Source organism: Pectinophora gossypiella, chromosome 24 (genome assembly GCF_024362695.1).
Source record: "Pectinophora gossypiella chromosome 24, ilPecGoss1.1, whole genome shotgun sequence".
In the NCBI taxonomy this organism is placed as follows: Eukaryota; Metazoa; Arthropoda; class Insecta; order Lepidoptera; family Gelechiidae; genus Pectinophora; species Pectinophora gossypiella.
Window position 1 is genome coordinate 4,835,052 of NC_065427.1, and position 24,488 is coordinate 4,859,539.

Below are 24,488 nucleotides of genomic sequence, written 5' to 3' on the forward strand. Positions count from 1 at the left end.
AGCATCAGAGTTTTGGCTTACCTCAAAGCACTCAATCCGGCGCTGGTAAGATGTAAAATTTAGTATTTGCGAAAGTTAACAATCTTCTTCTATCGTGTGGTTTGTGAGGTGAATCACCAACCTCATCAACCCTGGTGTCAGAGTTATTATTGAGCCGCCATGACCCCTGACATGACTCATGTAACAACTACGTACTTACATCATTAAATAGTAACCGAGACCAACGGCTTAACGTGCCTTCCGAAGCACGGATCATCTTACTTTCCGAGAATCAGGTGATCAGACTGTAATGTTGTAACCAAACTAGGGATCACAAAGTGATTTTTGTGATATGTCGTCACCGGGATTTGAACCCGGGACCTCCGGATCGTGAGCCTAACGCTCAAATCACTGGACCACGGAGACCGTTAACTACATAGCATCTACAAGCGAAAAGTCAGACTGATTGACTCACTCACTCGTCACGAAATCTCATAAGCAGGTGCTCATCATCATCAATTTAAGAGCCACGCTCTTGTCGGTGTAGCATTTTCCATTCCAGTCTATCAAAGGCCAATTCCTTGACTTCCCTATAAGACACGACGTTAACCTTTTCTTTAATCTGTTCCATGTAAGCTCTTCTTGGTCTTCCCCTTCCTCTCTTTCCTTCAAGCAGGTGCTAGCAGTCTCAAATATTGCTGTTTCAGAATCAGAATCAATTATCATGGATAAACTTGTTGAAGGTCTAATATAACATTTTTGAATTTACGTCATTTCGCAAGGTGTTATGCCTGAGGAGAAGAAATGACAAGAAACTGCAACAGCAACACATCTTTGAAAAACCAATGAGGGTATACATTACAAGTTATTTAACAACTAGAGGCATACATTCAATACCAGACATGTTCTTTTAGAACTTAGGTCTTCACTAAGATATAAATGGGAGTTTTGGAAATTCATCACCTAAGGAGCAAGTTAGCAATGGGATTGAAAGATTGTATGAAACCTCTGTAGTTATAATAGTAGGGTTTTCAAATTACTAGAAAGCACTCATTATATAAAGAAATTAAAACTTATTCAATTATTTTTATAACAACCCTTACAAATTGGTGTAATAGGGGGAAAAAGTTTGGAGTGTATTTTATTTTTAAAGCTATTAACTCCAAAATCACTTAACTACCCATGCGAAGCCAGGGCGGGCGCTAGTACCTAATATTCTTAAGGTGTGGTTAGACCGAACTTGACCGAAATCTCCTTGAACGAACGATTGAACTTCGTCAATCCGGAGGGACCCAAGGTCAAACTTTCAATAGTTTGCCGATATCTATTATGCATACTAATGGAAAGCTCTTGTACTTTCGTCATTTAAATGTCCAATATTTTATAAACTTTAAAGTTACAAAGTAATTAATGAATGGTAATTTATTTTTAATATATCATTATTCATTTTCGTCATTCAATGAAGGACTTTCCAGACTACGAATATAGATGGCACATCATCAGCCCATTAACGTCCCCACTGCTGGAGCACGGGCCTTACATAGGTTCGAATCCGATCCATAGGGATGGATAGGGAGATCGGGCCTTAAACCACCACGCGGGCCCAGTGCGGATTGGTGGTTATTAACGACTGCTAATGCAGCCGGGACCAACGGCTTAACGTGCCTTCCGAAGCACGGAGGAGCTCGAGATGATTTTTTTTTGTGGTCACCCATCGTATGACCGGCCTTTGCGAAAGTTGCTTAACTTCAACAATCGTATACCGAGCGCGTTTACCGCTGCGTCACCGAGCTGCTCAATAATACACACACCTATATTTAACTCACGCCTGTGGCCGCATAAGTGCGAGCAAGGCAGACAGTTCGCGCGCACTCTCTTACTCGTCAACGGCGATTTCGACAAAGGTAAAACTCAGGGGGTGAGGTAGATCGAACGCTCCTCATATACTTTATACTTTCATGGATAACAGACATTATGCATCTTTTATCTTTGTTTTTGGGTATAACTGATGACCCTTTTTATTACACCCAGGCACAATTACATCTTCCACCCATTATTGTTCTGATCAAAATAAAGAAGCAATATAAGTAGCAATAATTCTATACGAGATCTGATCCAAACAACATAAACATAACATAAACAGCCTATATACGTCCCACTGCTGGGCACAGGCCTCCCCTCAATAAACCGGAGGGGATCCAAATATTAAGCAATAATTATTTTTACATAAGTATGGCTCTTTTTTATAATTATGTACCCGAGCAAAGAGGAAATAATTTGTACAACTCCATTGATATTGTTCTGGGGAAAATCCGTCATTGACTTTTAATTTAAAAAACTAAATTTTTATCAATTTTACATGTTAAGGGTATGAAATCATAATCTCCCTAGCATTATCCCATTTGTGTGTCCTAGCTGTAGTACCCAATGTTGTGTCGATCTTTTTCTATGACAATAAACAATTATTTTTTTATCCAGTTTTTCATAGGGTCCGCTTGCCTAACCTGAAGATTGACAGGTCCAGTTTTTTACAGAAGCGACTGCCTGTCTGATCTTGCAACCCGCGAAGGGAAAACCAGCCTCCTTACCTCCGAAAATGCATTTCCCGAGAATGTGGGTTTCCTCACGATGTTTTCCTTCACCTCTGAAGACGTGATAATCATTTATGATTCAAACATGAATTCGAAAACAAATCGACAATCGACAATCATTGGTTAAGGGTATATGAAGTAAAAAAAATATTACGTATCATTTTACAATCGTAACAGAATACGGCTGTGTATTTGGGTGTCGATCTGAGATTCCATCTGCCGTTATTTTATGTATGCATGTGTAATTTAATTATTGCAGGCGATTGCACGTTTGCATCGCCAATACGAAAACATCGTGTTTAAATTACAAAGGCATTCCATTGTAATTCACACCGTTTTATACCCACTGAAATCTGAGCGATTCCCAAAAACAACACTGGTAAAGTAAACTTGATCAATACCAAAATAGGCTAGTTTCCAACTAGTCAAATCAGTTACATTTTTACTAAACGTCAAAACACGAAATTACTATGGAATTTGTATGAAAAAGCAGCACACTGTGACGTCATAGAAAAATGTGATAAAATGTCGGATTTATTATTACGTTTTCTTGGTCCGCTTACCTAACCAGAAGATTTGACAGGTCCGATTTTTTACAGATGCGACTGCCTGTCTGGCCTTCCAACCCGCGAAGGGAAACCAGCCCAATACAGGTTAGGTTTAGGTTTTACTTCCAAAAAATGCATTTCTCGGGAATGTGGGTTTCCTGGAGATGTTTTCCTTTACCGCTGAGCACGTGATAATCATTTATGATCCAAACATGAACTGCTAGTGCTATTGGCACGTCTAGTGAATCGTGGGAGAACCTTGCCAATCAGAGATCGGACTGGCGATCTGCTGTCAAATCGGGATTAGAAAACTTTGAACGAGCCCGTCTTGAAGATCTTGACGCCAAACGCCAGATCCGAAAAACTCGACCCAAGCCCTCCTACCACTACACTTATTGTGCTTCTTGCAACAGGACTTTCAAAACCAAATTTGGTTTTGCTAGTCACGCTCGCGCCCATGCAAGAGCCCAGGCTAAAACCAGCTGAGGGTGTCGCCGTCGACAGATACTTCTGGGAGGACATCATCATTCTACTACTTTTCGCGGGGCTGGAAGGTATGACACGTCACATTGTGGTTGTACCAATTGTCGATAAAATGACCATCGATAAATTCAAAAATAGAAAACGCTTGATTATGTCTACTCCTTTCCCGTGTTGCTCTTTGTTCCTCAAACAACCTTCTTCCTAGATATATACGCAAGACGCAGGTGTTCTTAATAATAAATATCATATAAATTGAATATTTTCGCATTTCCCTAGCAATACCTCACGGGTCAATGACTTTTATTAATTTTTATTTTAGCAAAAATTTAATAAAACTTTGACAGGCGTTTGTTTTGAGAGCTCCCCCGGATGCTCGACATAGCTGGATGCTGTATTCCCCGTAAATTCATAAATACTTTTCCGTGGACAAATTTATTGCTCGAGCACAAGAATCTTCGCGTAATCCTTGAAATTTCAACAATTTTTTTTCCGTTCTCAGGCACCTATTTACTTGTAAAATATTGAAATTTCAATGAGTCCAATATCTCAAAATATCGCGTAGAAATTTGAACCAATTTCAAAAATATTCGTAAAATGATACCGATTAATGTAAAATGTTATTTTGGTACTGTTTTTGTTCTGCTTACCCTGGTGGGAAATAGGCGTAAGTTTATGTATGTAAGTATGTATTATGTATTTTTGTCAAACACAAGCCTCCCCTAGGCAATCGGAGAAGATATGGAGCATACTCTATCAAATTGCTCTACTGTTGGATTAATGGCGAATCACCTTAACCCGAACTAATTTGACACATGCATACATAAACTCACGCCTATTTCCCACCGGGGTAAGCAGAGACTATGGAGTTCCATTTGCTTCCATCCTGACGCACTTTTTTTGTTTCCTCCACATTTATCAATCGTTTCATAAACTCATTTTTAAAAATCGAATTATTCGAAATTGACCCATCCCGAATCGAACCAGGGTCCTCGAGTTAAGAAGTACTTTTGTGTATAGAATCAGTAGATATCTAAGCACGTGGACAACACCACAGGCATTCGCCAGTAAACGATAAATTCTTATGAGACCGTTTGAAAGGTTGAAAAACTAATAAGTAATAATCATAAAAATTAATTATTTAATGGGTGCCGGCGGGGCGTCTGTCTCAAATGGGTAATATCGCTATAATATCTATAGTTGCCAAAATGTAACTATTAACGCGTGTGGTTATAGACTTTTTTTTGACGTGACTTATTGTAGATATGCCGCGGATGGCATTAACTACTTGGCCGGACAAATGGGGAGCGCTGAAGGCTCTCACCCGGTACAATGTTAGAGACAACAGGCCTGAGGGTGCCCAATAGGGCGCGAACCTCGGCTCAGGGCGTCGTCTGAGAGGAAAAATATTTGAAAGAATTAATCGACTCTAGTGGGCCGTTAGCAATAAGCGCTGATTGAGGGAAATCGTCGTCCACGCCGGCGGGGTCGGTATCGGGGTCGTGGGTATAGCAACGGCTTGTGATTTTCACGTAGACTTCGAAAAGCTTCGAACCCCACTTACGCTAAACCAGAAAACCCTTAATTATCTTTTCGTTCCTATTTGTGATAATAAGCGACTTTGCAATCGACGTTACCCTAACACACGATAGATGGCGTTGTTCACTTCTAACGTGATAATTACCTATTTTCTCATCGCTGGGGTACATAATTAATCAAAAATGTAATGTAATGGCAGAAGCATTATATAAAACTAATTGTTGCTTGATATTTGGATCACATCATGTATAGAATGATTCTCTTTATTTTAATCAGGATAATAATGGGTGGAAGTTGTAATTGTGCATGGGTGTAATAAAAAGGGTCATCATTTATGCCCAAAAACAAACACAAAAGATGCATTATGTCTGTTATGCATGAAGTTAGAAGGTTAAATGACGAAAAATTTATTTTATTCTTATTCTTGAAAAACTTAACAGCGCCATCTATCGTTTTTTTGGGGAACGTCGATTGTAAAGGCCCTCATTTTGATAAAAGACCTTTAAAATAGTCCACTAGAGCAGTCATCTTTCTTCGACGTGACTTATTGTAAATTTGCCCGAGAGTAACCACGAGGCCAGACAAATTGGGAGCACAGAGGGCTCACAGCACACAAGAAGCGTAGGACACCATAGTGTCCAAGTAAGGTAGGGCCCTAAGACACGTGATCATTTTCAAAACATGAACACACACACACACACACACACACGCACGCACGCACGCACGCACGCACGCTTATAGTACTTTTGGAGGATATAAACTTTATACTTACTTACACGTTTACAACACGATAAAAACAACTTCGTGTAAATAAACATAAAAGTATTTATAGATGCCTCGTTCTTTGATCTTTAATTCCGTCGAAAATATACAATACTAAACACAATTGTCAGTTCCAAGATCAATTTATGTCGAGGACTATTTAATAAACGTAATAACATTCACAGAAGTAACAATCCATTTCTTATTATATTCTCGCAAAGAGGAAACGTTAAAATTATAGCACGAAAAAATCTAAATACATTTGCGGCTATAAATAATTCTTAATTTCAATATCTTGGCTTATTGATGTTGTCAGTGTGCATATTAATTTCGTCCTATATCAGGCGTAATGTATGGGGGTAACACGTTACCTTCATCTTTTGATACGCGAATTTATGGTCCGGTCCGTTGGTTTATTGAATTCCCGTGGTGACGTCATTGTGTCTGAAGGCGCGAAAGCTCAGTTGAGGGGGACGTGTGACTTGCGCAATATGATCGTGTGTTCAAATCTCGGTTCGGGCTCTAAAGCACTGAATATAAATTCATAATTTATTGATACAATTATACAATTTATTATTTTTATTTTTTTAGCTAATGTATTAACGTAATTATACAATTTATTTTAGTTGGAATAAGTAATAGAATGGAATAATTGTAATAAATACCTGCATATGATAGGTTGCGAACTAATATGACCTGTAACGAATGTTATCAAATAAATTATCATTATCATTATCATTATCATCATTATCATCATAGTGTTGTGGAAATAGATCGGTTGCGAGTTGAAAGAGATTCAATGTCCACTGGCCGGTTAGGTTTCGTATCTTGATATAAACTGTCATATTATCATATGCTACGGTCATAGTGTTATTTTTATAGTTTATTTTTTCATGGTACAATAAAACCAGGTATGTTCAAAAAGTGACAGCTAACATTTCAAGGTTAGCCCAGCTGACGGCATCCCACTGATTGTCTGACAGTAAGATGATCCGTGCTTCTAAAGACACGTTAAGCCGTTGGTCCCGGTTTCTACTTACTGATGTAACAGAAAGCTCGGTGAGGCGTGGGTACTTAGTTCATTTTGCGATGGATGTACCTTCGACTACCACACGTCGTGAGCTTAAGTTATCTTTTTCTTCTATCATGTGGGTGGTGATGTGGATTACCAACCTCATCAACCCTGATGTCAGGGTTATTCACCAACGGATTAACGTGCCTTCCGAAGCAGAATCTTACTTTCGGACAATAGGGTGATCAGTCTACAATATCCTGGTTAGAGCATTGGTTTAGTTAAACCAGGGCTCAAAAAATGATTTTATTGATATGTCCCCACCGGGATAAGAACCTGAGACCTTCGGATCGTGAGTCCAACGCTCAACGACTGGACCACGGAGGCCGTTAGCTTATGTTATGTTGTTATACCGATATTCGGCAAAATGATTGCCATTTCTTTCGCCTCTTCCTTCCAACCTTCCAAAAAGATAAAGAGCCTTAAAGACAGTGAATTTGTTGGGGAACGGAGCACAATCGCATCTATCACGCGCATCGGAATGCAACGTGCGAGCGAGACGGAAGATCACGTTCCATAGTTTACCGCGCGTCGATACAGAGTTATAGTAATGAATATGATATAAATAAGTTCTGGAAACGGACAGGAAACTGTGGAGTTGCTGTTTGCTTGTCTTTGTTTGAACAACATAAGTATATAAAACATAAGCTCACGACCATATCCCAATTGGGGTAGTCAGAAGTACTTCCATCTCAAGTTGAAAGCTTCTGTTTGACCAATGTAGGCTGTATTGCCGTCTATAGTTGTCGGGCGAAAAATGTTAGTAAAAATTGCACTTAAATTAAATTAATAACTCATTAACAGCCTCCGTGGTCTAGTGGTTAGAGCGTTAGGCTCACGATCTGGAGGTCCGGGTTCGATTCCCGATGAGGACATTGTCGAAATCACTTTGTGAAACTGTCCTTTGTAAGGACTTTTCAGGCTTGAATCACCTGATTGTCCGAAAAAGTAAGATGATTCCGTGCTTCGGAGGGCACGTTAAGCCGCTGGTCCCGGCTATTAACCGTAAAAACACCTCCACCAACCTGCAGTGAAGCAGCGTGGTGGAGTATGCTCCATACCCCCTCCGGTTGATGGAGGGGAGGCCTGTGCCCAGCAGTGGGACATATATAGGCTGTTTATGTATGTAATAACTCATTGGTGCAAGTAGGATACCGGGAATCGAACCGGCACCCCCCGTTTTAAAAGCAAGCCGGGACCACATCTACATTCATAACACTCACGCGTGCTTAGGGAAACTCACAAACAAAAAAAAATATCGAAATAAGTTCATCATCACTAATTTAAGAGCCACTCTCTTGTCAGTGTAGCATTCTCCAAGATACTTTTTAGAAAAAAATAGAGCAGTGGTTTCCCTCTTGCCTTCTGCCCCGCAGTACTCTATCTGTCGCGAGTAGAATGACGCCCAAAGTAGTCTATTTTAAAGCCGTCTCTAAATAGTACTGTCAGTTACTGCTGCTCTCTGTCAGGTTCCAGGTTACAGTCCCTGTGACTCGCCTCTTCCGTCATGCATTGCCGTACCGATGGCTCTCATCTCCGCCTCCGCAACCGAAATAAGTTAAAAAACTAAAATAAATAACTTTAAAATTTAAATAGCCTATATACGTACCATTGCTTCGACACAGGCCTCCCCTCAAGCGGAGGGAATATGGAGCATACTCCACCACGCTGCTCCACTGCGAGTCTTACCTACAAACAAATTAATCTGATAAACACTTATACCATTATACAAGAGAGCAAACTTATGTTCTAGATTGATCTAAGACTTTCTAAAAATGACAATCTTAAAGCACAATTTTTATGCACTCTAAATTATACTTTTAACTTCTGACGTCACTTTATAGCTAGTACAAGTTGCATCGTCCATCCTTCAATCCCGATAAAGGCTCAGTGATTAAATTAGCGTGCAGCAGTCTCCAGCAAGTTTGTTCCCGGGCGGGGAATGCGGTGCCGCGACCTCAGCGCTCCCGCGCATAGGGCTACCATGCACTGCGCGACTTTTTTAGTCGCAAGCGCGATTTCACGAGTGTTATTATAGATTTGCCGCAGGTGGCATTAACTATTTGGCCGGGCAAATGGGGAGCGCTGGAGGCTCTCACCCGGTACAACGTTTTAAGACAACAGGCCTGAGAGTTCCCAGTTGGGCGCGAACCTCGGCTCAGGGCGTGGTCTGAGAGGAAAAAAATATTTGAATAAAATTATCGACCCTAGTCGTCGGTCGGTCGATAGCGATAAGCGCTGATTGAGGGAAGTCGTCGACCACGCCGGCAGGGTCGGTATCGGTGAAGTGTTTGGTGTCGCGAGCTGATTGGCTGCCTCTATGGCTAGAGTAATCGGGTCGTCGGAATCGTATATTACATCCTTCAGACGCCGATACTTTTCAGTACCGTCCCTAAGTGGGATGTATTCGGTAGGCATGAGTATTACAACACATAAGCGTAACATATTTAGGCAGAGGCTTCACCGAGCTGTCTGCACAAATATAGCTCGGTGATAATGGATAAATCAGTTACTTATTGGATACTGCCTGTCCGCTGCCCTTCGACAAAATAAACAATAATAGATAGGATTATTTTCATACCATTTAAATATTATTTAAAAAGTAAGCATGATTTATATTTTTAAAATATATTTTTAACTTCTTAATGAAAAGACGCACGATTTTATCCCGTCCTTATTATTATTGAGTATGGCAGACAAAAATAAAATATCCTGCGTGGATCATATATCCAGCTTAAGATCCCCTAGCCAAGTCTCTGTCGCATCCGTCACACAATGCACCTCAGCTATGCCACCTGGGAACCGGTGCAGAGGGCACTCGTTCACTATGTGAGGTATGGTTTGATCCGGGTGACCACATTCACAGTATGGCGACTCTTTTAAGCCCCATTTATGTAGGTGATGGTTCGACTTTCCATGGTTGGTCCTACACCTTTCCCTCAATCAGCGCTTATCGCTATCGACCCACTAGGGTCGATTTATTCTTCCAAATAGTTTTCCTTTCAGACGACGCCCTGAGCCGAGGTTCGCGCCCAACTGGACACCCTCAGGCCTGTTGTCTTAAACGTTGTACCGGGTGAGAGCCTTCAGCGCTCCCCATTTGTCCGGCCAACTAGTTAATGCCATCTGCGGCAAATCTACAATAAATCACGTCAATAAAAAAAAGGTCCTACACCGGTTCAGTCGGGTCCAGATTTTTCGTTTGGAGTCAAAGCCAGGGACCCTCCGCGTGGGATCCCGAATAAGGTCCAAATTTGTGCTGTTGAACATGTTCCACTCCAGCCTCCACGTATCTTCCACACTGAATTGACCTGCCCTGTCCTGTCCTTAAAGTCGCACGACTATTTCCCGTCCGTATAGTCGCACGACGATTTTCCGTCCATAAGGACGTCGTGCGTCTTTTCCTTAAGTAGTTCATACTTAACAGCAGACTTAAGTTACTAGTGTCGTTGCGACTATAAAGTCGCACAGTGTACAGAGCGCCTTCCGCTAAGCAATATCGGGTACAGATAACATAGCGGCGCGTTTGACTGGTACTAGTATAAGAAACATTAGCGCTAAATATAATGACGTCTACGTGCCATTAAACACCCGTTGTAATTGCCTTCGTACGGCCTGTTTTGTATACTAACTTAGCATTTAGATTATTTTAATAGTTATTTTATCACATAAGAGGACACATTTTGTGTGAAGGCAGGTCTAGTCTCAAATTTTAAGTTGTCTATACTGCCTTATAACCAAGAAGGACACATTGACCAAATTGAAGATGTCCTTAGAAAAGGTTTAGTACGATCTACTCTGAACCGGCGTGCTAAATGAAACGATTGATGAATGTGGAGGAAACAAGAGAGTGTGTCAGGATTGAAGCAAATGGAATTCCAGTCTCTGCTTACCAAGGTGGAATGGCTTGAGTTTATGTATGTATGTCTGTGATGTCTAAAGATTAAAATCTAATCTAGCTTACAAGATCCCACTCACACTGAAGGCAATGTGGTCCTGTGGTACATCGGTTTGCTTCTCAAACGGGGATCGTCGGTTCAATATGGATAAATATCTGAAAATAAATATTTCATTCATTCATTCAAACCCCGATACCGGTCTTGCGCCAATGAGTTGCTTATTTATCTAAAATGCAGTTTTCAATAACATAGTTGACTCTACAATTATATTTTTTTTTGACGTGACTTATTGTAGATTTGCCGCAGATGGCATTAACTACTTGGCCGGACAAATCGGGAGCGCTGAAGGCTCTCACCCGGGATTATAGATGGCGATACGGCTCACCGCCATGTTGGTCTACAAGAAAGCTCGTTGATGTGTGGGTACATAGCTCATTTTACGATGGATGTACCTCTGATTGTCCCGTTGGCATATGGTCGTGAGCTTATGTAATGTTAAGATCCCACTGCGGAGCAATGACCTTAAGATACGAATTAGTGCCGAGCGGTGAATTACAGTTAGTCACCAGTAGCCCATTAACGTCCCCACAGCTGGGGCACGGGCTTTCCCTATGGATGGATAGGGAGATCGGGCCTTAAACCACCACGCGGGCCCAACGCGGATTGGTGGTTATTAACGACTGCTAATGCAGCCGGGACCAACGGCTTAACGTGCCTTCCAAAGCACGGAGGAGCTCGAGATGAAAACTTTTTTTTTGTGGTCACCCATCCTAAGACCGGCTTTTGCGAAAGTTGCTTAACTTCAACAATCGCAGACCAAGCGCGTTACCGCTGCGCCACCGAGCTCCTCATGTACTTAGTATTTGTTGTTTATTCTTTGCCAATAGCTAAGTCAGGACAGCGTAACCACTGACTACCGGTGGAGCAACTATCTCCACATCACTAAATGCTATCTCCACTATCTCCCACTTACAGCTACATCAGCTCAGCTCTCTTCCCATCACATAGCTTTTGTTGTGGAGCTGAGTACTGGTTGATGGAACGAGTAAATAAGGAAAACCCATGAATGGCTTCAAGAAAAGGATGGTACGGTGTGTCGTTGTTTTTGCTCGACTTGGCGGGGCCCTGCAGTGCCCCCAGATCTATCTATCTATCTACTCAGCTCGTATCCACCCAATGCTGGGTATAGGCCTCCTCTCTTTCACGTCACATCTTTTCTGGACCTGTGCAAGTCTCATCCATTGCTTTCCGACATACCTCACAATGTCATCCGACCACCGGGCTGGTGGTCTGCCTCGATATCGCATACCATCCCTTGGCCACCATTCAGTAACAGCCCCCTGACACTTAGCCATAGAGGCAGCCAATCAGCTCGCGACACCAAACACTTCAGGACCCCGATACCGACCCCGCCGGCGTGGTCAACGATTTCCCTCAATCAGCGCTTATCGCTATCGACCCACTAGGGTCAATTAATTCTTTCAAATATTTTTCCTCTCAGACGACGCCCTGAGCCGAGGTACGCGCCCAACTGGGCACCCTCAGGCCTGTTGTCTTAAACGTTGTACCGGGTGAGAGCCTTCAGCACTCTCCATTTGTCCGGCCAAATAGTTAATGTCATCTGCGGCAAATCTACAATAAGTCACGTCAAAAAATAACTGGACTGGTCTGGGAATTTGACTCTTATTTTAATCGTTAAATCTAGAAACACATTCACCCATTCTAATTGTCTTTCAGTAATAAAATATTAGTAAGTATTCTAAAACCCTCAAACCATCCGTCTTAGAAAATAAAAGTTCATTACTACACAGTCCTTAACCGAACTCCTACCACATTCCTTCCCATCCATCGACTATAGCTTCGCGTTTCGCTGCCTGCGCACACGCCGCACGACCTTTAAAGGCGGCCGTCAGATTAGATTCGCCTCAGCTTACCCTTATTTAGAGTGCTCTTTATAAATCTCTGCTAAATACCTACTTTAGTGCGGATTTATGTTCAACCGGCACTTTGAACGCATCTTATCGATTCTAACCCTAATGAAAATGGTCGATGGCCATGGTACTTGGGCTTTCAAGTATGCGATGCAGGAAAGGTTTTATGCGTCTTCGTAGTTAGAGAAGATAGAAAATAATTTTCTTGTGATTACGTCTATAAACACACATCATCATCATCAGTCCATTAACGTCCCCACTGCTGGGGCACGGGCCTTCCCTATGGATGGATAGGGAGATCGGGCCTTGAACCACCACGCGGGCCCATTGCGGATTGGTGGTTATTAACGACTGCTAATGCAGCCGGGACCAACGGCTTAAGGTGCCCTCCGAAGCACGGAATCATCTTAATTTTTTGGACAATGGTGAGGCCTGTGCCCAGCAGTGGGACGTATATAGGCTGTTTATGTTATGTTATGTATTGAATACTTGATTTTGTCACTGAAATTTCGATCTTACCCTACGTGAATGTCGGCCGATTAGCCTGTGTTTATTAGTGTTTCCAATGACGTTAATTACAGGCCGATACAAGTATCTGCTTACACTACCTGATTAGGTAACCAGAGAACGTACACTGAGACCGGAAAACTCAGTGTTATGGCTTGCTATTCTTCCTTTATGTTTCTTACTTCTAATTTCTAAACCTTGGCCGCTATAACAAGCGCCCTAAAAACTATATTAACAAATAATTGGACTATGAAATGAGTACACCGTTCCAACGCGCATGCGCGAACGAAGAAGTTACCGAGTCGGCGCGTCAAAGTACGCAGCCATCTTCCGCAAATATCTGTGAACATGGTGTGTGTGTAAAACTATAAACTATCTTTAAAATTATTCTAAACAACTAAAACACTAAACTAATTATCTTAAAACTATTACTAACCCGCCCGGGCACTAATAAACTAATAAAATACCTACTAATAAACCATAGAATTAAACCGAGGAGACTTATTCTTATTCTTTTTCTTTACACCTTTTATTGAAGCGGGCCAGGGCAGTTCTCTCCTTAAGTCTATTCTTTATTCTAATTAACAAACCCATTTTTCTATAAAATTTCATTCCAAATTGGCCTCTGGCTTACGCAGCACGACAGAACGTCCGTTCAAGACACGCCACTCAGAATTCAAATTCAAATTCAAAAATGTCTTTATTCAGTACACTTTGAATCGTCAATTTTACATAACGAACGTCTCATCCGCCTAAAACTACTGCAGCTTCTCACAACCTGTATAGCCGGGGAAAAGAAGCTGCAAGAAAAACCTCGGCACAGGGCCCTAGACGTTCTTTAAAAAAATAAATAAACATAAAATATTATGTATAATACATACATACGTATGTAACAATTACATACATGAAGACGTAATATCGTCGTTGCCAATTTAAAAGCTCCCATGTGTCCTCACCAAATGTCTTTTTTGTCAGGATGGAGTAGTATTTTGCTCCTACATTACAAACTCTTATGTACGTAAATATCAATTATCTTTTAATATTTTTAACACAGTTATACAAAAAAAATTCAGGCGGAAGTTTTTTTAATTTCTATAAAATTGACCCGATTGCACTTAATAGATTTTAAATTGGCAACGACGATATACGATCCTGACCCATTACCCTGGCCACAGTCGCGGTCAATCAGCTCGCGACAACAAAACACTTCAGGACCCCGATACCGACCACATCGGCGCGGTCGACGATTTCCCTCTGTCAACATTTATCGCCATCGACCCACTAGAGTAGATTAATTATTTCAATTATACTTTCAAACGACGCCCTGAGCAGTTATGTGCATATATAATATTTCCAAAGTGGAAAGGTTCCCGTTGTAAAAACTCTTTAATAGTGAGGACTTTAGCTGCTTTTCTATTTAAAATTGTCCTTTCTTGTACTCAGGTCTTATCTGCCTAAAGATTACGTAATAAAGGTGGTTTTAAATGAGTTATGTGCCTTTTTTTACCGTAATTGTTCCCCGATATCGACCCCGCCGGCGTGGTCGACGACTTCCGTCAATCAGCGCTTATCGCTAGCGACCCTCTAGGGTCGATTAATTCTTTCAAATATTTTTCCTCTCAGACGACGCCCTGAGCCGAGGTTCGCGCCCAACTGGGCACCCTCAGGCCTGTTGTCTTAAACGTTGTACTGGGTGAGAGCCTTCAGCGCTCCCTATTTGTCCGGCCAAGTAGTTAATGCCATCTGCGGCAAATCTACAATAAGTCACGTCAAAAAAAACCGTGAATGTTCCCACTTTGGGTACGGCACATCACTGGTTATGAGCCAGGTTCGCGCCCAACTGGGCACCCTCAGATCCAGCTGGCGAAGAGTGGGTCTATGTACTATATATACTGCCTACCCCTTCAAGAAACAGGCGTGATGCTATGTTTTATGTAAAATTATCGAATAAGTTTAAACATCTACCAATACGAGTGTACGACAAGTAAATGTGCTAACATTTACACCATCCCGGGTCACCATGGCAACAATATCTCCGCAACGATCAGATAGTGCCGCGTCGGGATCGAACCGGCTTTCGCAATCCCGCTGCCGGCCAAATTAACGACACGACGTACCGAATACTTAGCTTCCGCGATTGCCGATTTCTAAACACTGCTTTGGGTTAAAAACCTGTTAAGTTAGGGATGACTTTATCCTTCGTAAGATGATGATTATGCGATTTCCACTAGAAATAAGCTGAAACTGTTGGGCTGGTTTTTCCTTCGCGGGTTAGAAGGTCAGACAGGCAGTCGCTTGTGTAAAAAACCGGACCTGTCAAATGATCAGGTTAGGTTAGCGGACCGAAAAATGAAAAACGGGAAAATTTTCACATGCCTCTGAATTCTTCGTCTATTCCGCAATTGAGCTACCTATTGAATCTCTCAATCATTCCATTAATATCGAAAATCGGGCTTCCGTAATTCAATATGGTTATAGATAAAACATGTTTGGCTTTATAGGGAATACAATCACGCCGCTCTCCATAACACTGCGATAGTAAATCAAAGTCACTATTAAATGAAATGCAAATAATATCTTAATTATTTTGTTTCTATCGGGTGGTTTCCCAACTTTGCTAAGCGGGGATATAACCAAATATAGCGCTTATCAACGGTTACATTCTAATTCGCAATAGTTAGTATTCAAGGATCAAATCGCGTTGTTTGGATCAAACCCTATTTAACTAACAACCATACGTAATTGTATAGCTACCTATACGGTCACGAGCATTAATATGTATACACTTTGGTACCATGTCACATTAACTTTTTGGACAAATAGAACTGTAAGTCTCACTAAATGTCAAATATGTTAGTGCGACAGAGTCCTAAAGTGGGTACATTATATTGCTCATGACTGTACGTACTTGTACGGGGTGTAAGTGACATAGTAACGAAAACTAAGGGGGATGATTCAGCTCATTATTCTGAGTGAATATCAAGTGTAATTTTTTAAACGGCCTCTGTAGTCCAGTAGTTGAGCGTTGGACTCACGATCCGGAGGCCCCGGATTCGAATCCCGGTGGGGACAAATCACAAAAAAACACTTTTTGATACCTAGTTTGGTTAGGACATTACGGCATCTGATTGTCGGAAAGTAAGATGATCCGTGCTTCGGAAGGCACATTAAGCCGTTAATGAATATAATTAACCAGGTCGCTCCGCACCACTCAAATCCGCATACATCCCGCTTAGAGACGGTACAGAAAAGTATCGGCACCCAAAAGACATTATATACGATCCTGACGTTCCGATTACTCCAGCCATAGATTCGGCAAATCAACTCGCGACAACAAACACTTCAGAATCCCGATACCGACCCCGCTGGCTTGGTCGACGATTTCCCTCATTCAGAGCTTATCGCTATCGACGACCCTCTAGGGTCAATTTATGAAAACCATTTATGATGCAGGGATAAGGAGTAGATTTAGAATGGGAAGGCCTAGGCGTACATACCACGATCAGATCCAGGGGAGCTACCGGCTAAGACGAAGCCGATTCAGATTGGAGCAAATCGAACATCGATTTGATCCTGTCGTACCGCGTAAGCAGCCAAGATGGCGATCCCCGATTCGTGACGTCACATGAAGTTCGGCAAGCCGATTGAACGAATGATTTCAGTACTTTTGACACTAAATCGGTTCCGGGTAAAAAATCGAAGTTCGGCGTCTGAAGCCGATTCCCATTGGAAGTGCAGGATGTTAAAAGAAAAGCCAGGTCAAGAGTACTCTAAACCGGCGAGCATGCATGAAGTCTTTGATGAGAGTGGAGGAAGCGAAAGAGGTGTGTCAGGATCGTAGTATGTGGAATTCTGTAGTCTGTGTTATTATAAAAGGACGCCGCACACAAAGACAAGACATCACTTAATTTTTTTCACAAAACAATTACAAAAAGCATAGGAGTATGTTCATTAGAATGATCATAAGGTGGTGGTGGACGTCCTGAGATAAAAGGGCCTCACTCAGCCCAAGTCGGGGCGTGAACCACGACGCTGGTATGGAACTATTCGCAACTGGGTCAAATGACAAAGGTAAACCCAGCTAAGCCAGTACACTAAACTTCAGTTTAAAATGACGATTTATTGCTCAATTTCCTTCAGCTCAGTACTGTATTGTGGAGACCGACAATATACTGCCGTAATGGTGTGAAACTACACAATCTACACATAGGTGACAAAGTGCAAGTAAAGAATAAAAGCTTCTATACTGGAGTGCCCTCATGCCATGGAGGCTACCGCACCGGCGCGATATATCGAGGGCTTTGACCACGGAATAGAAGAAAGACTGATTTGATTTGATTTGAAAGAAGTTGGAAAGACCTTAACAACCAACCCCACTCTCTTACCACTCCTGCAAACAGATAACTAATAGCTCTACTGCATCTCGAATTCCATACCCGAAATGTATATTTTAAGTGTTTACAAAAGTATTTCTTTTTTATTAATAGCCGATCACACTAAGATTTTGAGCTTTCCCATAATAAGGACGGATCTCCAGTCGATATTGGATTTTTTGGCCTGCAGGTTACGAGTATTATGCACAAGACGACCTTTTAATATACTATCGCGGGCTTCCGTGCTTCTATGCTGTTCTGGGAGCAAATAAAAAACATAGAAAACGTTCAGCTGCTTGTCTTCCCGGGCATGTCGTAAAAACCGACAGAGGGATTGTGTCCTCCAACATGATGGACTAATGTTATGGGCGATAGGCTGATCACTTATCACCATAAGGTTCATCATATCCAGCTTACGACATCGTATCAACAGTGGCTGCAAGTTGTCTTTGATTACTTGTGGCTCTGCCCACCCCAGTAGGGATTACGGGCGTGAGTTTATGTATGTATGTATCGCGGGGCTCCGTGGGTCGTAATTTGTGGAAAGCTGAAGTACTTATTTGCTCATACTTGTATTGCGCGCGTTTCGCGCTTACTTGACCCTTTCAACCTTTTTCTTCTATTTCGCGGCTTTGACCAATAACCGTACGTCGTCTATCCACGTAGATACCATTCGCTGCGTCTATTGGCCGAAACCCTCGATAAGTATAATACGCACTTACTGTTATATACGATTTTAAATTGCATTAAGGCTTTATAGAAATACTAGCTTTTGCCCGCGACTTCGTCCGCGTGGACGGATTTTCCCGCTAATTCCCGTTCCCGTGGGAATTTCGGGAATTCCTTTCTTAGTGCACCTCTACGGTACCTAAGCTACGTCCCTTCCAAATTTCAAGTGCCTACGTTTAGCCGTTTAGGCTGTGCGTTGATATGTCAGTCAGTCAGTTTCTCCTTTTATATATTTAGAAGATGGACGATGGGCTGATTACATTACATCCCCCCCTCCCCTCAGGTCACTGGTCGCCTGGAAGAAATTGCTATAAAAAAAAAAAAAATATTGTTTATTGTCATAGAAAAGATCGACACAAGATTGGGTGCTACAGCTAGGACACACAAATGCTACAGAAGTATAACCCTGCTACCTGAACTAGGAGACCTGTATCTCAGGGAGCAGTGTTCAGCAATTACATCTTTTATAACATCAGTTTAGGCAGACCATTTTTAAACTGAATTTATTTGACAATAAACTGTGCTTAAATAAGAACAAATAAACATGCATTTTGTATGTAAATTGGGTTTGCGTGTGTGTGTGTGTGTGTGTGTGTGTATGTGTAAACACAACAATACAACAATAAGCCTGCCAAATGAACTATAGCTCTTGCTTTGGCTTGTTTTGAAAACAAAATAACAAAATAATAATTCGGGTTGATGAGGTTGGCCATTGCCCTCACAATCCACACGATAGAAGAAGAGAGGAAGTAAAAAAGAATCCATACTAATAAAGTAAAGCTGCACTCTAAAACAAAAATGCGTTTTTTGTTAACCTTATAAATGCCAAAAGATCAGAAACTATATACATACTAACCTCTTCATACTCACGAGAATATTCACGTTCGATACGATAAAACGTAATGGTTGACCATAAGGAGAGATCTCCCAATAAAATGCAAAAACTACTCCAATTAGTTCCTCCCTCATCACATTTCCGTCATACCTTCCCTTTAGCATGCCCGTTGACATTTGATAACTATTCGTGCATTGCAAAACATCTAGCCGTCTCTTTTACACTTGTTGAATCGGTTTGGGTATGAGTGAAATAACGCTAACCCTTTGCACATTGCGACAACCTGCGCAGGAGTCGAGACGGATAGCATAGAATAATGACCAGTGGCACAGCTCTTTGATTTTTTTTTCTATTGCTGTTGTATTTTTACCTAATAAAAAAGTTAAAAAAAAACTATAATTCGACTACGCAAAAATCGCGCTCTAAAAAGTGCGAATTTACGAAACAAGAACATAATAAACTCCATTTGAATAGGGTATAAATTTGACTGGGTCAAAGATAAAATTATAAAAAAGCTTATCTAGAAAAAAAAAGCCAGTCTAAAATCAATTTCATTTTACTTTTCGACTTATTTTCAAATATGAGTACAACGTTTGAACACTTTTATTTATTGATAGCAGTATTCCCATACAAACTCCGAAAAAAACTTTAGTTTTGACGTTTCGAAAAAGTATCTCATTTGACTAGGTTGTCAAATAGCCTATTTAGTTTCTTTTTGGCGTGACTTATTGTTGATTTTCCGCATAAATGGCAATAACTACCTGGCCGGAACTAATTTTGATCTTTTATAAAAAGAATACAGTTGACTAGGTTTATCCTTAAGGCGATATAAGGTGACATGTCAGTCCTAACATTTTTATCGCTGTCACTGTCGATTGTCATAATCGTTTGCAACTTGGCCAAAGACCCAGGTTTTTAAACACCTGTCTTACTGCCTATATATCATATATCCCGGCGCATACGCGGCGCAATTGTAATGCAAAACGGATCGTTAACTAAATGTAGTTAAAATATTCCTGATTGACATACGTCTGTCCTTGTCTTTCAGGCTAAACTGTAATGAGTTTGATGCACATGTCCGGTCGTGTTGTACGATTAAAACGAATGAACATACATGGGTTGTTCTTCTTTTTTATCGACAATGATCTGTCCTTCGTTCTGCTTCTGATAAGTTATGTTTTAGAATTTTATTTCATGTTTTGATTGTCCAAAAATATAGTTATCTTATTATACTCAAAATACAAGCAAAATACTAATCGCTTCCTCAATTAGTTATTAACGTAGCTTGATCGTTTTTCACAAAATTATGTGACAGAGTGGTAAATTGAAATGCTGTCTCCGATGAAAAGGGCCACTCTGTCACAATATTTTTTGGAATGCGCCTGCAAAGAAAAGTATGTTAATAAAGAGATAAAGAGAACCACTAAATAGTCCTCTACAGACACATCTTTATATGATGTTTTAAAATATTTATTGCCGTTATAATTTTAAAGATGTTAAATCCGATAAATCGAGAAAATGTCTTTTTATTGTCGATAAAAAAGAAGAACGACCCACATACCTAATAATCACGCCCATAATCGCTAGTGGGGTGTGTAGTTCCACATCTGAAAAATACTTGCATAGCGCCTCTGGCCAGCATTTTTTAACGCCTCAGATGGTGTTAACTACTTGGCCGAACAAATAGTCCAACATTGGAAGGTATAATTAAAACACATAATAAAGGGTTCTTGCCGCGTTTAAAGTAGGAATATGAGACTCCCGATATTTCGACATTGTTGCAAGTGCCATGATGACTGATGAGCAACAGTGTCGAAATATCGGGAGTCATATCCCTGCTTTAAACGCGGTAAGAACCCGTTATTATGTGTTTTAATTATGATAATAACCGCGTAAACTTAAAACAATTGGAAAATATTATCCATATACAAATCATAGCATAAGTATATACAAATAATTGTTGCTTGATATTTGGATCACATTGTATATAGAATTATGTTGCTACCTTGTATTGTTTCTTTTTATTTTGATCAGAATAATGGTGTTTGACGATTAGACACGTAAGGTCTTGAATTGTTAATTTATAATTGTTTAATACAGATTGTTTTGTAAAGTAATTATTAATTCAATTTTATTTTATTTTTTAAGTGTGTAATTAATTAATTTAATATAGTAATTATAAGGTGTATTAAATTAAATCACTTAATACTTACTAAAAAATAAAAGAATAATAGTGTGTAATAAGATTTAATAAAAAGGGCCTGGGTGTAATAAAAAGGGGTTATCACTTATACCCAAAAAGAAAGATAAAAATTGCATATGTCTGTTATCCATGAAATTAAAAGGTTAAACGAAGGAAAATCTTTACAGCGCCATCTGTATTATTTTAAGTAACATAGTTTGAAAAGTCTCTCATTATAAGAACATATTTACATAACATACATATATAAACGAGGAGCTCGGTGGCGCAGCGGTTAACGCGCTCGGTCTGCGATTGTTGAAGTAAAGCAACTTTCGCAAAGGCCGGTCATAGGATGGGTGACCACATAAAAAAAAAGTTTTCATCTCGAGCTCCTCCGTGCTTCGGAAGGCACGTTAAGCCGTTGGTCCCGGCTGCATTAGCAGTCGTTAATAACCATCAATCCGCACTGGGCCCGCGTGATGGGCCCGCAATTATTACAGCCTATATACGTCCCACTGCTCGGCACAGGCCTCCGCTCAATCTCCAAAGCTAAGCAAAGCAAAGCTCCACTGCGGGTTGGTGGAGGTGTTTTTACTGCTAATAGCCGGGACCAACGGCTTAACGTCTATAAAACAAGCTATTTTTTTTCGAACTTGAGAAATTTACTTCAAAATGTCATATTTCTTGTAACTATGCCATTTACATGTCAGTGACAGGCCAACCGACTCATTCCTACAACCAAACAATTATATCAAACATTTATTTTTAAACGCACGCGGCCTTATCGCCGGAGGCTATCTCCAGACAACCTGTAAGTGCCATCCGGCGCGTATTTTTTGCAATTACGCCTAATAATTATATTTAAACAGTAAATGAGATTTAAATGTGTTATAATGATGTATTATTTGAATAACTTGATTGTTTTAAATTGCTACGGAAAATAAAACACAGTTTAACAACAACGTTACTTAAGCTCGACTTCATTCCAAATTGGGGTAGTCAGAGCAACATTTACCGCGTGGTATTAGTAAGTATAAAAAGTAAGTAACTATAAAAATAAATACATAACATACATACATAAACTGCCTATATACGTCCCACTGCTGGTCACAGGCCTCCTCTCAATCAACCGGAGGGGGTATGGAGCATACTCCACCATGCTGCTCCAATGCGGGTTGGTGGAGGTGTTTTTACGGCTAATAGCCGAGACCAACGGCTTAACGTGCCCTTCGAAGCACGGAATCATCTTACTTTTTCGGACAATCAGGTGATTCAAGCCTGAAAGTCCTTACCAAACAAAGGACAGTCTCACAAAGTGATTTCGACAATGTCCCCATCGGGAATCGAACCCGGACCTCCAGATCGTGAGCCTAACGCTCTAACCACTAGACCACGGAGGCTGTTATATATAAATATAATACAATAAAGTTTATTTTTCCTTAGAACAGATTACATTACCTTACATTATGTATGTACGGATTGAAAATAAATAAATAAAATTTGATGAGGGAGACAGCGGGCTTAGCGCCGCAAGCACGCGACTCTTTCTCGCCGCGACAGAGATCATCTGTCTCTTTCTGTGCAGTACTGTGGGAGAGTGACGGGTGACGTATGTCGAGGCGAGAAAGAGTCGCACGCTTACAGTGTTAAGCCCGCAGGAACCCAAACCAGGAAGGACCTGTATTTTGGGACACCTGGATAGGGTGTGAGGTAACGAATACTGAGAGGGATGATTCAGACCATGATTCTGAGTTGATATCCAGTGGAATTTTCCGTCGAAAAATTCATATTTTTGTGTTTTTGTTTAATTACTTTCAATTCTATACTTTTGCGAAAATTCCACTTGATATTAACTCAGAATAATGAGCTGAATCACCTCCTCGGTATTCGTTACGATGTGTCTTATAGTATAATTTTAAGAACCTATCTTCGGAGGACACGTTAAGACGTTGGTCCCGGCTACTACCCGTAAGAACATCTCCACCAACCCGCAGTGGAGCGTGGTGGAGTATGCTCCATGCCCCCGTCGGTTGATTGAGGGGAGGCCTGTGCCTAGCAGTGGGGCGTGTATAGGCTGTTTATGTGTTTTTAAACAATTAATACAAGAATCTAGATACAAGTTGTACAAATCACTGCAACCCGGCAACATTCACTAATTATAATAAGATCTAGCCTAAAACCAAGATAATAATTTAAATAAGCAACTACAAAAAGGTCAAAGTAGGCCCGTTAATACTATTAAATGCATTCTAATAAAACAAATTTATATTTGCACATAAATATTTAGTGTTACTGCGAAATCGTACCTTAAATTTAGACGCCTATAGGCTATAATTACAGGGAGATCGTGACCAAACGTGGGTATAATTTTGTATACTCCTGTCCCAATAAGTAGGTGCATAATTCGTTTTCGGATTAGTAATAAATTGGCGCAAACATATAGCTGTTATGCTCTACAATAGTGTTGTTCCTAGTCCGTATTCAAACATAAGCTAATATCTCAATTTGAGTAGTAAGAGGTAAATACATCCATCGCAAGATGAACAAAGTACCCACACCTCACCGAGCTTTCTCAATGGCCTCCGTGGTCCAGTGGTTGAGCGTTGGGCTCACAATCCAGAGGTCCTGGGTTCGAATCCCGGTGGGGACATATCACAAAAATCACTTTGTGATCCCTAGTTTGATTAGATTGACGTAACAGGCTGATCACCTGATTGACCGAAAGTAAGGCGATCCGTGCCTCGGAAGGCACGTTATACCGTTAGTCCCGGTTACTACTTACTGATGTATCAATCAATCAATCAATCAATAATACTTTATTGCACAAGAACATATATAAAGGACATAAACATACGAATAAAACATAAGCACAATAGGCGGATGTATGTACATAGTCGTTACATGAATCAGGGCCCTATGGCGGCTCAATAATTTGGGTTTCGGAGGTATGTGACCCTAACCTGTATTGGGCTAATTATCCCTTCGGGTTGGAAGGTCATGCAGTCACTTCTTTAAAAGACCGGACTCGTCAAATTTTCAGGTTAGGTAACACCGGACAACT

The 24,488-nt window shown here is 40.8% G+C and overlaps 1 long non-coding RNA gene across 2 annotated transcripts in view; it reads right to left on the reverse strand.

Annotated features, from left to right (window-relative positions):
• LOC126377947 (uncharacterized) overlaps nucleotides 1-8,635 on the reverse strand; it is a 124,701-nt gene extending 116,066 nt beyond the window's left edge. For both annotated transcript variants that reach the window (XR_007568018.1, XR_007568019.1), the window contains exon 1: nucleotides 8,581-8,635. This is a non-coding gene — a long non-coding RNA (uncharacterized LOC126377947). The remainder of the gene's footprint in view (nucleotides 1-8,580) is intronic.
• Nucleotides 8,636-24,488: the final 15,853 nt, after the last annotated feature.